This window comes from Mustela erminea, chromosome 3 (genome assembly GCF_009829155.1).
Source record: "Mustela erminea isolate mMusErm1 chromosome 3, mMusErm1.Pri, whole genome shotgun sequence".
In the NCBI taxonomy this organism is placed as follows: Eukaryota; Metazoa; Chordata; class Mammalia; order Carnivora; family Mustelidae; genus Mustela; species Mustela erminea.
In genome coordinates this window covers 124,616,268-124,633,258 of record NC_045616.1, presented here as the reverse complement: position 1 = coordinate 124,633,258, position 16,991 = coordinate 124,616,268, and the positions used below count along the sequence as shown (strand labels likewise).

The 16,991-nt window shown below is 42.3% G+C and overlaps 1 long non-coding RNA gene across 1 annotated transcript; it reads left to right on the top strand.

Moving 5' to 3' along the window:
- The first annotated feature begins 2,992 nt into the window (after window positions 1-2,992).
- LOC116586887 lies at window positions 2,993-14,978 on the top strand. Its single transcript, XR_004284185.1, has 4 exons — window positions 2,993-3,365; window positions 5,496-5,666; window positions 8,983-9,225; window positions 14,583-14,978. It is a non-coding gene; the product is annotated as an uncharacterized LOC116586887 (long non-coding RNA).
- The last annotated feature ends 2,013 nt before the right edge of the window (window positions 14,979-16,991 follow it).

The following is a 16,991-nucleotide window of genomic DNA, read 5'->3' as shown; positions in this document are numbered from 1 at the left end:
ATGGCCTGAAGATAAGAGAAGACCCAGTGGGTGGCAGAGATTACATGAGGATGAGGTTGGGGATGGGTAGAATCTTGAATGAGATAGTCATAATAAGGTGTCACTGTAGATTCTTGAGCAAGATAATGGCCAAAAATGCTTTCGGAAAGCAATTCTTCTTTTTTATATTCAGTGTGCCCCAAAGGTGGCAGAGACCGGAGGTGGGGAGAGGTAGAGAGGATATTGGCAATAATGAAGACAAGGACTGGAATGCTGTCCATGAAAACTGAAAATACAGAACTGGTAGCCACTGCCCATCTTTCACATTAGCCTACGCTGTTCTCGGAGAGCCTCGAAGAAAAAACTTTGCTAAGTAGTAAATGAACTCAAGACCTGTCATCCGTTGGGTAGAATTTACCCTATACTCATCTGGACTTATTTAGTGTCGTGGTTTTCAAACTGTGTCCAAAGATCCCAGAGTTTCCTAGGATTTCCCAGAGGTGCTCTGGAGACCCCACTTAGCCACAATGGTTCTGTGGCACAATGGTTTTGGACAAACGGACACTTGAAAACCACTAGTCTACTTTTTCTACAATGCGCATGTTCTGTCCAAAGCCCAGTGTTCCTGGTGATTATTAAATTTGGATGTGTGTGTGTGTGTGTGTGTGTGTCCAGACCATTATTTTCTCTCTCAGGAGTTTCCTAGCAGCAACCCCATCCAAACCCTGACTAAAGATGTGATTGCTCTTTTTTCCGTTGTTCTGTTTTCTGCTGCCCTGCCCTCCCTGCCTAATTCCGGACCCAGTTCAACAAAGAAGAACTTTCCTCAGCAGCCCTCCCTATTTTAATTCTCTTGCAGCTCATCTCTGGGGGGGGTGTGTGTGAAAAAAATAATCTATTATTACTGTCAACACCAGTCATAATAAAGCATGAAGACTGACTGGTGAGTTTTAGTTCAAATTTCTTAGAGAAACAGAAAACAAAAGCAGTATTTTTTTTTCTTGACTAGAATGATCATTTCCCAAAGGAAACAACAGAAGTTCTGCATTTTGTGGGAAAAAAAGAAAGGTACAGATCGGAGGGATGTAAGTGTGTGGTGTGCAGTCACGGTCCCTAGCTCACAGCTGTTCAATAATAGGTGCTGGCTGGGTTCATAGGTTCTTTCATTCCTTCTACAAACGCAAATACTAATCTCTAGAAGGGTATTTTATTTGCCTCCTGTGTTATCTCTTGGCAAAGCCAACAGAGCCACCATGTAAAGGACACCATGTCAGCTGGTCTGCATGTCCCAAGTTACCCAAGTTCAACACAGTGAGCAAGAACTAAAGGCTCTCACACCCGGAAAGGGCCTTGAAGAACGACAGAAGTCAACTACCTAGAGAGATTCTCTACTTGTCTGCACAGGCCCACTCTGGTAGAAAGCCTTTCCCGACACTGAGTTGAAATTAATCACCTGTGGCTTCTCTCTATTGCACCAAGAAATCCAGCGTGGGAGAGGAGAGGCAGCAGTTCTTCTAACTCCTCTCTTGACCATCCTCAGAATACCAGAAGGTGAAGACTAAGTTCTCCGAGTCTTCTTGGTCCCTGTATGATAGTCTTTCAAACATTTTCTGCAAAATGGCGTTTTCAGATCCAAAGTTATCTTGGTCCTTCTCTGCTAAGAAGCTTAACTTTCCCGCTCCTCAAAGCATGCTGCCTAGAACAGAAATACCTCTATAGTGCCTGGCCAGTGCAGAAGAGAAGGGACTCTATTTGGTCTGATTCCAGAGCCAACTGCTCTCTTCGGCAAGTTTCTTAACCTCTAGGAACCATGGTTTAAATAAGGTGCCGACTCAACAGACTCACAGCTTCCTTACTCTTTAGTCTTGTATTATGTGTGTGTATGCATTTGCCTGTGTTTGTCCAAATGTCAGAATTTCAGTTCAGCTTACAAAATTGTATCTGTTAGATTCAGGCTGTTGTTTTCCCCTGGCTTTACTGAGGTATAATGAACAAAGTCACAATATATTTGAAGCGTACAATGTGGTGTGATATCTGTATACATTCCCACCAAGCAGTCAACACACCTATCACCTCACATATTTAAGAAAAGAACTTAAGTTCTTTTCTCGTAGCAAATTTCAATCAGACACTACAATATTATTAACTATAATCACCGCATTTACATTAGATCCTCAGAACTTATTTATACCTGGAAGTGTGTAAGCTTTTACCAACCCCTCCCTATTTCTCCTCCCTGCTGTGCCTGACAACCACAATATTCTACTCTATTTCCATGAGTTTGTCTTTTTTTCCCCTCCCAAATTCGACATATAAGGGATACCATGCAATCTTTGTCTTTCTCTGCCTGGTTTATTTCACACAGCAGGCTATTATTTAATGTGAGCAAATAAAACAAACAAACAAACAAAAACAAAAAACAAACCCAAGCCCTCTATAGCTTCCTCTAAATAACGAATAAACATGTTTGTATGGTTATGAGGAAGAACCAAGCCTGGCTACCACTAAAGACCTCCTTTGGGTTGATTCTAATCTATTAGTAACCAGCACCTTTTGAGTAAGTAATAATCCACCTCCTTTCACTTTTCTTTTGTGAATTGTTTCCCCTATTAAGCAACAGAATATGTGGAATTTTTTCAAATAACTTGGGCAAGTCCAGAAACACCAGGGCTCCTGTATTTTCTTTCTTTACCAACCCAGGAAGCTCTTCCCAGAGGTAGTGTGTTGTCTGGGAACTCCTTCAGCTCCTGGTAATCGTGGCTCTTGCTCCTCTTTGTTTATGACTTACTTTATGGACTCATTTGGGAATCTCATTGAGGAACAGAATTTTTTTTTTTATTTGACAGAGAGAGATGACAAGCAGGCAGAGAGGCAGGCAGAGAGAGAGGAGGAAGCAGGCTCCCCGCTAAGGAGAGCCCAATGCGGGGCTCGATCCCAGGACCCTGAGATCATGACCTGAGCTGAAGGCAGCAGCTTAACCTACTGAGCCACCGAGGCGCCCCCAGAATTTTTTTTTTTATTTTTTGAAAGAATTATACTTACTTAAGTTAATGTTAGTAATTGAAGCAGATAAATCCCCACATCTCTGTGGTAGCGCTTTATTTCTCATTCATGTGATGTCTGTAAGGGGCATTTCTGATCAGTGAGAGAATCTGTCTCTGAGCGGTAATGCAAGGCTCTTGGCTTCCTTCTGCTTGTGGTTCTGCTTGAGCTTCCTTCTGCTTGAGCCTCCTGATGGATGTACCCGATGCAAATGCTGACAATGCAGGATTAAATGAAAATGATTGCAATAAAGATAATGAAGAGAATTTCAGACTAACCGGAAGAAAGGAAAAGCAAAAGCAGGGATCAAAGAAGTATCGAGTATGTGACACACTCAGACTCAGGTATGTGGGGAAGGTTTGAGGGACACCGCCGCCTTATGTTAATGAACAAGGTGGGAGCCAGGAAATCTATCCCCTGATCTCACTGTCCTCCTCCAGGGTTCCACATTTTCAAAACTGAACCATTCTCCAAAAGGGGGAGTTTGCTGATCTTGTCCATACAGGTTGGCCCTTAGAGCACAACAGAGGGAGAAGGGTAGAGGGGGTCTTTAGAGGCAAATGAAAGTACGGAAGTCACAGTATTTCTGAGATGAGAGTAGCACAATCCGACTTGTGTTTTGCAGAGATTAGTTTGGTGGCAGTGGAAACAGGAGGTGGAGAGGGGAGATACTGGAGGCCGGAAGACCTTTAGGGAGGCAAGGGCCAGACAGCATAGGGCAAGGGTGGGACGAGAGGCAAAGGCGAAACACTGGAACCTGAGAATTCCCGGATGTGAGCGGCAAAAGAAAAAAAGGCGGGGGTGGGGGGTGGGGGGTAGGGGGGGTGGGGTGGCGAAGGGGACTATAAAACTCTAGTTTTAAAAGGAAGATGATGAGTTCATCTGAGGACAAATTACCTTGGGACATCCATATAGATAGAGATGTCCTGAGTCAGCCAAGCCCCAGGGGAACTAATTTTTGTCATCTGGTTCTGTTGCTTTCTGGAAAGTGCTTAGAAACACACAGTAATCAGGCCTGCCCAAAGTAAAATCATAGCTGCCTATCTAAATCATGTCTTTCTTAACAAAAAAATCTCTGGGGAGCAAAAGCTATTTTATATGAATTCCATGTCTTCGGGAATGATTTGTTTCATGCTATATTGATTGCATTGGTTTCCAGAAGCAGCTTGCTAGAGATGAGTACAAGGCAACACGTGCTACCTGTAATTTAAATTGAACTGAAAAGTGCATGTTGGATTATCTCCCAGAAGGATGGAACTGAATCAGACTTTGTAAATGTTAGTATTAGTCTCAAATGCATGTGTTAAAATACAGTTTGACTCTGAATTCATGGCTTCAGAACATAAAAATCAACACAACGGCTCACCAGGCTCAGACTCTCGCTTGCCAAATATTTGTCCAAACTTAAGGTCACTTTGATGTCATAACGAATTCAATACACAAACTTACTTTTGACTGAATATTAGAAATGGATTTTAAGGAATACAAAATTAATTCTAAATCAAACCTAAGTAAAAAAAATCTGGAATTTAACATGGGCGGCATTAATCTATGTGTGGTGCCAGAATTCCGCTCATTTTAAAAATATCTTTACCTTCAACTATTTACAGTAATTATCTTTCTAAAGGGATTTGTTTAATTTCAGGTTGAACTATTTTAAGGAACACTATCCATCCGTTTTTATATTTTCATACTTATAGATTGAAGTACAAGTAGCTATTCTTACATAAAGGCAGCTATAGTATCAATTACAAAAGATCAGAAGAGCACTCTGAAAACCAAAGGACTTAAAACTGTGCATAAGATTCAGGGTAAATTAGGCATGTGATGCTTAATCATGTGTGTGACAACTCACGAGAGCAGCTGGTGTCATAAACTTTTATTCCGACAACATTTGTAGTAAGTGAGTCACACTCCAGGGATGGCTGACTTTTCAGGACCCTCAGTAAACAAGCTGGAAAATGTCCATTTCTTAAAAAAAAAAAAAAAGTTTTCCTTAAAAACAGAATATTTCCCTGAAATATTTTTGGATCTTAGTTACTTCAGCCCAAATGATCAGTTATTCTAAACAACGCAGGCTATGCTATGTTGTGGAATGAAACAACCATTATTTCTCAGTGGCTTCAAAAAAGGTTCATTTCTTGCTTGGGCATTCTGTCCATTGCCCTTCAATGGGGCCTCTGTTCCACATGTGTACTCAGGGAGCAAGGCTCGTGGGGCCTCCACTAACTAGAATATTGCTGAAGACAGCGAGACGGGATAATCACTGGTAAACCCTCAAAGACTCCCACCTGGAAGACATACATGTCACTCCCATTTCCATGTCATCGGTCGAACAGACCATATGGTTATGTCTAACATCAGGAAGGCAGGGAAGGGTCATCTTAATCATGCCCAGAGGAGAAGAACTGGAAATATTCGTGAAAAGCACCAGTGTCTACCACACCCACCTTTCGGTGAATTTTGTTTTTTAGTTTCAGAAGAGAGTTGCCAGATCAAGTGAAGTTGGAGAAGAATTGAACTTGGCGTTTGGGGGTTCCTGGATTTCAAAGACAGAAATAGTACTGGAATCAACACGAACTGGGTCATCTGGACATAGACTGGCTTGTCCCGAAATTGGCCTGACATGGAAATTTGCAGAGCTGGTAGGAATATAAAACTTGGTGAGCAAAGGGTGTATGGCCACGGACAAGTCAGAGTGAGGGAACATTCCTTTTTGGAAGAGTGATCTCCCTTCTGATCTCTCTGCCCCCAAAGCTACTCATTCTTGAACAGCTCTAGCATTTTTAGTTTAGGAACGCCTCATCTTTTGTTGCTTAGGGAAATACTTTCTGCCAAATGGTTTTAATTTTCTTTTTAGCTCCTTTTTTTCTTGGTATCATCTGTATTTAGTTGAGAAGAATAGTTTGGGAAGACATTAATCTGAACCATTCTAGTTGCTTATTTTCCAATTCATTACTTTTCATTTTGGATCAACTGACTTTTACCCCTCTGTTTTCACATTTTTTTTCTCCCTTAAGTGGCTCACAGTGTTGATTCTTAGCATTTTTGAAGAATATAATAATTCGACATTAATCATCTTGTTTGGACCCAAGCACATACTGGCTTTCCTGCCCACTCTAATTTTTGGTTTAAATCTTTTCTGAAACTAGGTGGTATGCAATTAAAGTTGTTTCTTTTTGTTTAAAAGAAGTAATCTCCGTTACGGAATAGGTTCTTCCAAATTTTGAATAATCAAGAAATTTCTTTAAACCATTCTATAATCGGGATGGATCAGAGCTTGGAATGTCTTTAAGCCTGAGAGTTTGCTTTAAGGACAGACAAGATGAAAGCTCATGTTGGCAAAGAGAAAGAGCTTTAGGACGGAGTCTAAGCCAAGTCTTATGGAGGTTTCCGTCAACCAGTGGGCCATGGAATTGCTGTGACTGCTGGCTCTCAGAGATTTCTGGAGGAAAGAAAAGGAAAAGAAGGAACTAGCTAAGTCCTCTTCTCATAGAGCTTCTCATTCCCTATTCCTAAGGACAAATTATTTAAGAAGTTAGCATTCTTTTCATACGGTTAGAGTAAGAATAAATGAACACCCACATGCTTAGCACCCATAGACCAAGTTTCATAAAACGAATTAAAATTTCCTTGTTGTTTTAAAAATCAATACACTTTATCTTTTATAGCCTTTTTAGGTGCACAGCAAAGTTGAGCAGAAGATACAGTTTCTACATACTGCCAGACCCACATGTGTGCAACCTTCCCCACTGTCCATATCCTACAACAGAGCTATACATTAGGTACATTAGGTTATTTCTATTGCAATGCTCTTTTTTTCTTTATGTAGATCTGAGTTTCTGACCTCTATCAGTTTCCTCTCTCAAAAGAACTCAACATTTCTTGCAAGCCAGCTCTATTGGCAAAAAATTTCCTCAATTTTTATTTGTGTGAGAAAGTTTTTATTTTCCTTTACTTTTGAAGGATGACTTTGTAGGGTGTAGAATTTTAAGTTGGTGTGTTTCCCCCCCCCCCCCAAACACTTTAAATATTTCATTCTACTTTCTTGCTTGTATGGTTTCTGGTAAGTCAGATAATTCTAATTTTTTTGCTCATAGGTAAGGTGTTCTTTTCCTCTGGCTTCTTTTAAGATTTTTTTTTTTCCTCAGTTGCCTGGTGGCTCAGTGGGTTAAAGCCTCTGCTTTCAACTCAGGTCATGATCCCAAGGTCCTGGGATCGAGCCCCGCATTGGGCTTGCTGCTCAGCGGGGAGCTGCTTCCATTCCTCTCTCTCTGCCTGCCTCTCTGCCTACTTGTGATCTCTGTCTGTCAAATAAATAAATACAATCTTTAAAAAAAATCCTTTAAAAAAAAGATTTATTTTTCTTTATCTTTGATTTTCTGATATTTGGATATGATATGCCTAAGCATTTTTTGTTTTTGTTTTTTGCCATTTATCCCAAGTGGTGTTCTCTGAGTTTCCGGAGTCTGTGGTTGGGTGCTTACTATTAATTTGAAGGTAATTCCTTAGTCATTATTGCTTCACATATTCTTCTCCTCCTTCTCCTTCCCCTCCTTCTCTCTTTCTTCTTGTGGTATTCCTGTTAGGCCTGTGCTTTTCTAGTTTTCCCATGGCCCTGGGATATTTGGTTCTGGGTTCCCTTTCTTTCCCCTCCCCTCTCTTTCCCTCCCCTTTCTTTTCTCTTCTTTTCCTTCCTTCCTTTCTTCTTCTTCTTCTTTTTTTCCTCCAGTCTTTTTTCTCTATGTTTTTCAGTTTTGGAAGTTTTTACTTTCTTAAAGTCTCTTTCCTCAGCCAACTCCATGCTACTGACAAGGCCTTCAAAGGTGCACTTCACCTCTGTTTCAGTGTTTTCAATCTCTAGTAGTTCTTTTTGTCTTTTTTTGTTCTCTTAGAATCTCCACATCTCTTTTTACTTGGTCTTTACTTTACTTTACTTTATCCATTAAAGCCCTTAACCTATTAATCACAGTTTGAAAAAATTCTTCATCTGAATCTTTCCAACATCTTTGTCGTAGCTGACCCTTGTTCTATTGCTTTTTCAGCCTCTTCAAACTGTATTTTCTTCCTTTTAGTATGCCTTGTAACTTTTTGTTGACTGGCGAACATGATGTACTTAATAAAAGGAACTGTGGTAAGCAGGCTTTTCATCACGTTGTGGTAAGGTGTGGGGAGGAAAAGCATTCTGTGTTCCTATGACTGGAGTTGAGTATTTTCCTTCTGGCAGGTAGAGGGAGGGTAGGCCCTGACAAAATCCTGGCAGGTTAGGCTCTGGTTAGGTAGTTTCTCATGGGGCATGTCTTGTTAGAAGAACAGAATACTCTGGAGTATTTCAAAATGGCGCTTCTTTCCTGACTCCTGCTGGAAGCATGAGGACCTTTTCCCCCAACATCTCTATGAGAACCTTGTAGAACTCCTAGGGGTAAAACTGACAGAAGCTTGGGGGACCCTCCCCAACCCATAGCTAGATTCCCCCAGAGCGTTTAGCTCTCAGACTTGCCCACTGCTAGCCTCTGGCGACCATCAATGACAGCCCAGGTTTTCCTCCCACAGAGGTTCTTTCTCATGGACTTCTGCTCTAGTAGTTGGTATTCTCTGGAACTGTCTCTCTGCCTCTTTTCAATTTGGGGAGCAGTGGTTTGCTCTGTGACTCACCTTTTCAACAGATCTAAGAAGATGTGTTGATTTTTCAGTCTGTTAAACTTTTTATTTGCTGTTAGGATGGAATGACAACATCTAAGCTTTGTACATGCCAGACCAGAACCAGAAGTCCCTCTCATTTGTTTTTAAACTTTAAAAGTATTGAATGAATATGCATATTATGAAATCAGTCAGAATTCAAATCTAGTGGTGTTAAAAAGACATATGGACACACAGACACACACGTACTTTATTTCTCAATCAAGATTCCCCCAGGTGGTAAGTGTTTTCTCTCTTCCTCTTTGTGCTGTCTCTCTTAAGGGTCTTTGCATGGGAAAGGCAAGAATCTGAGTCCTGGAATGGGCATAACAGCTGGTGTGGATTTCATTCCCCTCAACCTTCCCACTTCCCAGACTCAAATCCCTCCATTGGGTCTGGGTTTTGGCTTCATCTTCACGAGCTCTTGACCAGACTGCGTGACTGTCGTGTGAACTCTACACTCTGAGCAGGAGGAAGTCTCCATTCCAGCTGTCGTCTGTCTGTGGGAACTCCCTTGAGAAAAAGGTAAGGAGAACAGTACGTGGAACATAGAGAGAAGCATGGAAGATAAGCGTGGTGACGGAGCACAGCCTGGGTCACATGAGGCCTGGACCCTAGTCCCAGTTCTGCCTTGAACTCATTGCTAAACAGCAGGCCACTCACTCATATCCACAGGCCTCATTTGGGGTTGGATTCGGTGCTCCCTAGTGCTCCTCTCAGCTCTGACTGTCTATGGATATGACCCCTGTAAGCAGGGAGGAAACCCCTAAGAGTTCTGTGAAAGCAACATCTCTCAATCGGTGAGGCTGCTCCCTGGCAGAGAGACCTAGAAATAGCCCCCGGAGCACAGCATTCCCAGTACTCACAGGTGTGCTGCCCATCTGGGGACTCTGGGACGTGTGCACCCCAAAGCCCAAAGCACATTCTAGGAATCTTCACCTGGCTGTCTCTCTCTTGAAGTCAACCTGGGGCAAAGGTACCAGCTCTGCGGGGTGGGAGGGGACCCCTCGCAGGCCAGGAGCTGGGACAGTGCTCAGAGCATGAGCTCAGAAAGTGGGCAGGGTGTGCGCTTGCACTGGGTGGAAAGTCTGAGGCTGGGTGGTTGCGCTGGGAGCCAGAGCACTTCGGGAAAAGCTGCCAGAATCGTTCAGACAAGCACTTGGGGGAATTTCAGTTGTCCCCAAAGTACCTTTTAATTTGAAAACAATCAGGACGCAGGTCAGAGGGTTTTTCATCCTTCGGCAGTGAGTGGCAACGACTGGGTTTGGAGAGTCTGGGCTGTGTTGGTACAGGGCTCCAATTAGGTGTGACAAGTGGCTGCTGGGGCAGCCAGCTGGGGAGGAGCCAGGCAGCTCATCATTTCTTGTCTTATAAACACAAGGAGCTCTAGCACCAAGCCCTGAAAGACCAATGAGACCATTCATCACGCAAAACTTGCCAGACACTGGAGGAAGCGAGTGGCTACTTTCCCCAAAGAGGCTCCAAAGTATGGGCTCTGGGTCAGGCTGTGCCGCCTCTGAGCTGGTGATCTTAACTTCAAGCCTCAGTGTTCCCAGTTGTAAAATGGGGTGATGATAGTGTCACATTCCTGGTGTGGTGGTGAGAGTAAGTGAGACAACAGACCCGTGTGTGGAATACCACACACTTGAAATACATAAGGTTTGAAAAGTTAGAGAGAATTGTAGTAAGTGTAAGCAAGAAGAGAAGTGTTATAATCTAAGTAAGATGCTACAGACTACTCTCCCAGGTTTCTGAGAAGCTTGATTTAAAGACCGCCAGTTGCATATAATCCTTTGTATTGAGCCTGAGGAAGATTTTTTAAAAAATGTTAGGTGTTATCAGCAGCCCATTCTGTAGATGAAGACATTGACATTCACAAAGTGGTGGTGTGCTTGAGTTCATATGACTAGTTAGTTAAAAAAAGTCAAGATTCAAATCCAGGACTTTTGACACTAATTCCTGTCTTATCATTATAGCACACAATAAGCCATTACAAAAATTATGTCAAACATCTTCTAAAGCCAAAGTATGCATGGCATAGATATTAGAAGAATAGAAAGAAAAAAAAATCTATAAATGCCTGAGTTCCTAACTCAGAATTTTCCTTAGTGGGGAGATGCCCAGGTGACACGGCCTGACCAGCACTGTGGACCCACCTGACTAGGAAGAAATCCTCTTCTGATTCCTCTAGAAGTCCCACACCTGTGGCCAATCGGCCATTTTCAATCACTTTCTATATAATATTTTCTTTGTTTTTCCCTTCATGTGGCAACCATGGAGTGACACAACATCTTTATTATTATTTTTTGTAAGAAGTCACTTCCACGGAAATAGCAAAAAAATTTTCACAGGGCATAAAGTCCCTGAAGGAAACACTCAGAAAGCAGCAGCCCCATAGAAGGGAGACTTCTAAACACAAGATCTTAGCAAACCCTATTCTAAGGTCACTTGACCCCTCAAGGAGGAAGACTCTGGGCAGAGGACACTGCTGTGATTTCTTCACACCTGATAAGGCATGACCTGTACTCCTCAAAGTTCGTCCTTCCCACCCATGAACATGGCCTTGGCCTCAGCACTGTTAGAGTAATGACCTTCTTGTATGGTATCCATTTATTCCCATGCCTGCCTTACTTGAGAGGAGGGTCAGTATCCCTCTGCGCTTGTCCCACTCAGGGCCTAGCACTGATGGTGCTGCAAAACCAAATATATTGAAAGATGAAAGAGAAAGAGTATTCTTTCATAGTCTGGATCCTACTGTTGGTTTTATCAAATGGTATTTTATTTTCTTTCATCTATATGACCCAGAAGTTGTCTAGAGGGCCCCTGTCTCCTGGAGAATCTAGCTTAGAGGAGCTCAACCCTCCTCTCCTGAATCCAGAACCGGTGGAAGCCTCGAGCTCCCTAAGAATCCCGTGAACTCCTGTGAGCCCAGTTCTTTCTCTGCCCGTTGGCTCAGTGCTATACCTTGCCATGAAGCAATTTCCCCTTTTCTGAGTTCCACTAAAAAGGAAACAGGAGTGGAAAAGTCTTGATTGATGATTTTGGAGTAGAGGTGGAGTCATGAGGCAGCCAGGCAAGGAGGTTGTGGTGGAAAGCAGCCCCAGGCCTCTTCAGTAAGCTGTGCGGCCCATGACTGGGCACTTCGCCTGTTGTCACCTCTCCCCATTTAGCTCTGTGTTCCCCCTCCCTTCTTCCCTTTCTTCCCTTGTCTTCTTATCTTCCCTCTTCATCTCCAAGGCAAAAAGGGAATCTTAGTGCAGGCCAGTTGTACTCTCTTCTTTGAAGTTTTATGGCCATCAAACACCCAAGCCCCTGGGGTCCCAAGAACATTTCCAAACAATAGCTATCAAGGTAATGAAGACTTCTTTCATCTCTGAATATAAGGAAATAAAGCAGTTTATAAATATTGCCTGATGCAAAGTCTTCTCAACCCTGTCTTACATCAAGAGAAAGTGAATGTTTTGATATTCTGAGGCAAAGTCAAAATAGAAACAACTTTTCAGCTCATCAGCCCAATTCTCTTCTGTACAGTGTATCTGCCAAAGCACTCCTGGGGTTACAGACATCTGGGTCAGACCGTCCCCTCAGAGAAGTTCCTTTCTACCTCTGCCTGCGCCTTCTCTTGTTTTCCTTGCCCTCGCATGAAAAAGAAACGCGACAGTGAAAGGCCAAGTGGTGCTTGTCTCAAGCTCTGTGTGGCCCTTCCCCACACAGCTCTGAAGTAAGGACCTGGCCCCACTGGGGGTGTTGCGTGGCGGGGACGACGGGTCATCCCAGGACCCACTGACAATTGCTCTGCCAGAATTTGAGGAAAGAGTGTTGCTATTTTGGGGTCTGTCAAGAGAGTACATTAACCACTTTGATCATTTCAAACCCTAATTGACTTTGGTCCCTCACATCCGGTGCTGGGAATGTGCTAAGCCTTCCTGGGGGTTTCTTCTTCCTTTGATTGGCAGCCTGAGGCAAGTATCTTTTCCCAGGACTCTGGGTTCCAAGTAACCAATTTGCAGGGGAACTTTTGGAATCCTATTCAATTTTAATACAGGATGAACTGCTTTTCATTGTTGGTTGTCTTCCCCAAAAGCCTTTAACTTCCTAATTCCTGGTTCCCCTTTAACCCCATTCCTCTCCAAACCCATTCAAGCATTTAAAGGGAAATAAATCCATCAAAGTAACTCTTAACCCTCACCACTTAGATTTCACTGAAGCCAGTAAAATAGGCCAATCAGTTAAACTTTCCCAGTGCTCCCCTCTCCACACCCAAACTCAAAAAGTATCCCAGCTTTGTTTTTAATGTGTCTATTTTTCTTGTTAAACATAGATGTCCCTGAATCTCATATGTGTCACAAAAATAAAACTCATTTGCAAAACGGAAAAAGAACCTAATGCCAAGAAATCATATTTAGATCGATCTGGAGGGGCAAATGCAAATGATTGAGCATTAAGAATGACGATCACTGATGAGGTATATGCTTGATGATACTGAGACAGGGAAACTAAAGGGACCCCATGAAAAACTGCTTCTTTCATTCCTTTTCTTGCTTCCATTTTTGCTAGGACTTATACCCCTGCCTTACATTCACCTTATAGAACAGACAAGGCATGCCTTCCTTGTGAAGTCAAGGATTTAAGTGGGTTTCTTTGGAATCTTTTCCATACAATAAAGACCATCTGAGGAGTGACAGGGCAGGGTCATCAGGAACATTTTCCAAGACCCTCAACTCATTGAGACCCCTTGCTCCAGGGTAAGTGACCTATGGAGAACACCTAAATACTTGTCTTTGTTCCTGGATTACTGAGAAGACACATGCACCAGACCACCCTCCACAATAACAACCCCCGGCCCCCAGCAAAAGTAAGACTCATTCTTTTTTCCTTTCTGAGTCTCCCTGACCCTCTCTCTGTATCTACATTCATTCTTTGCCTTTGGTAAAACCTGCTTTTAATTCCTCTCAGCTTGAGTTTGATTTCTATTCTTATCAAAGCCAAGGACCCTCCTGGCTGGCCCCGCAGGACTTCTGCTCTGGGTTCTTGGACCCAGCCGGGCCGCATCAATATTAACCTCAAAGGGCTTCAGGCCTAACAAAAGGGAAGAGGTTTTCAGGCATACTATGAATAAGGTCTGAGAATCTAATGTAAAACCTGGTGACTAAAGTTAATAAAACTCTACTGTATAATAGAAATTTGCTGAGAGAACACAACTTAACTATTCTCACCACCCCACCAAGAGAATTGTGTGAAGTGATGGATGGCTTAGTGAGCTTGATGGAGGTACCTTCTCACATTGTACACATAGATCATTGGGGTGCACACGTTAAATATCTTACAATTTTATTTATCAATTATACTTCGGTAAAGCTGAAAAAAAAAAATGTTATGGATGTGTACTTGTCCTCCAGAACAGAATAACTTCATCGGATTCTATTTTTAGGCGTTTGGAGGGTGGAGTGGGTGGAAGAAATGAAATGAAACTTTGCTTCTAGCAACTCCCGTAGTCACATAATGATTTTGATTAAGGCAACCTGATTGGACAGTGGCTCCCCCAACCCAGGGGTCACAGAACCAAGACCCTCCACAAGATGACTGATAGCTCATCTGCCGTGTGTCTACTTTAGAGCTATTCCTACAATTTCCAACCAGCTATAGATACTACCGGCCTTAGAGAGGCTCACTCATTAAGAGAAAAAGACTAGATTCTTAAGAAAACTGGAGTGCCAATATTTTTGAATCAATTCAGTGTTCTCAGCTGTGATTAGGAATGGTACTAGCTTCTACTTCTAAGAATCAGGACTTCGTTGTTTCCCTGAAGTCACTGTCAAATATGAGAAAAACCAAGAAATGAGTTTGGTAGGACATGTACTAAATCATGGTGCTTCTTGCAGTGTGACTTCCGAAATTTCCTGAAGATTGGCAGAAAGAATATATATCTTCTCAGAAGATATTTCCTGTCACTTAGATAAAATTCTTACAATTACAGCACCTCTGAAGAAGAAGAGTTTGAACCCCAATAAGGTACAAGGTTCACATCAATAAGCATTCAGGGTCACACGCTGGGTACCCTGGATGACAGACTTGAACACAGAGATTAGTGTATAGGAGCCTTCTGAAGGAATGCTCTTGGGATTAACACCTGTAGAAGAAAAGAGCGGAAAACAGGATGGGGTACCGGGAGCAGTTGATCTTTGATGCTGGATTGGATATCTCAGTGAAGACACAGTCAGTCATCCCTGTCATGAATTCTGAAGATGGGATCATGTTCAGAGTGGCCCCCTGCAGGAGTGGAGGTATATCATACTCTATACCGCTGTTGATTAGTCATTGGATATGGGCTTCCCAGGAAGGAGGTGAGGCCTTTGGGTGGGGTGCTCTCTTCAGCTGAGACAATCCCCATGGTGGGGGCTCAGCCAACTAGAAGTTTGTCTGAAACATTCCCTAGAGGATTAGGTCCTTTGTTCTTGAAGAGAGATGTGAGAGGTGCATCATGGTATCTATGCCTTTGAGTGATATGGAAGTGAAGGAGTTAAGGTAAACAGTCATTGCTATGAAAGCTGGTAGAATGTTTTATTTCTCATGTTTGCAGCAAGAATAGGAAGAAGAATACACTCAGTCAGGTAAGTTTTTTTCTTACCCTTTCACATTTGACAAGATATTTCTTCACAAAGGACAATCTACTGCTGATTTAGCACTTGGAGTGGATATTCTTGATTTACCTGAACTGTAGATCAAAAAAAGTATAAACATTCTTATCCAAATCCACTTTTAAAAAAGGACCAGGGTGGGATGGTGTGCATAGATAAGCTATTCCTAGAGGACAACTTGGGACGCAAGCAGAGGCAAGAAGGCCCTCATCTTTCATAGGGCTGGTCCTGCCACTTTTTACTGGGACTCTCCAGGATGCTAAGTGGAGAGATTTGTGCATTTCTCACTCTGAAGGTACAGTGCTGCCAGAATGTGGAGGAGTTTGAAGGCATTTTGTTCTTTTGTTTGTTTTCCCAGAAAATTTGGCCGTGCTCTGGGACTTTTGGTAGTTTCTCATTTCTGGAGATCTATGTTTATTTTTTCTAAGCATAAGAAACACAGATGTTGGGGCATCTGGGTGGCTCAGTCAGTTAAGCGTCTGCCTTTGACGCAGGTCATGATCCTGGGGTCCTGGGATCAAGCCTTGTGTTGGGCTCTCTGCTCAGCAGAGAAACTGCTTTTCTCTCTCCTTCTGCCCCCCTCCTCTTGCTCTCGCTTGCTCTTTTGCTCTCTCTCTCTCAAATAAATAAACAAAATCTTAAAAAAAAACCCATATTTTACAGCATATGCATTTTATAATTCTAATATTTGAAATCTTTGTGCTCTGGTTCTATTGTCCGTTACTGTTTCTTGTTCTCATTCTGTTTACCTTGTTTATGTGACTGATCATATTTGACTGTGTGTTGGTCCTTGTACTTGAAAAATAATTTAGGAATGACTGATGTCTGAGATGATGGAACTTTTCTCTGGGAATGTTTTTTTTTTTTATCTATTCCTGGAACATTACAAATAAGGGACCTGCTTAGTCCAAGTTCAACACTTGTGGTTCCTGGGACCATCCAGGTGATACAAACTTGGGCTGCAAATCTGCACAAGGGCTGGCTTACTTTTGGCTTTCTATTTGCCTGAGGGTATAGGCCTTTGGATCCCATCATACTATATTTGGGGAGGAAATGGGACTCCCCACCATGGATGGCCTCTAGGCGTTGACTTCTTCTTTTTGCTTCCTTTTCACCAAACAGTCCTTCCGGTTTTGCTGATTCTTAAGGTTGATAATTGCTGGTCAGGTCAAACTAAGTTCCTGTGCTCAGTTTGCCTTCCTGGGGTTTTGCCTTCTAGAGTCTTACAGATTAAGCCCTCAATATCTTATTAGCGCCTAGATTTTTTTAAATTAAAATAAAATCAACAATTAATTTCATGCAGGATTTGTTTTTTAAGTTGCTCTTAATGGAATGGAAGAAACCTCTGGTTCTTCTTATTTATGGTAAAACTCTGGGGTATTCTTTATGAGAACTCAAGAGAGATCAGGAGGCATGCCACTCACTATATCAAACTTACAAGCTTATTTCATTAATTGAAGTTGACTCAAATAGAGTCCTATACTACCTCAACAAGATTCTAAGGACTTAAATGAAATTTAAAACTCTCACGAAGCATGGATCTGATTTTCTATCTAGAATGTAACCACATGAATATAAGATTTGGTATTTACTTATTATAAGTTCTCTAAAACTAACAGGCTATGAAACCCAAACCTTTAAAAATGAAGCTAT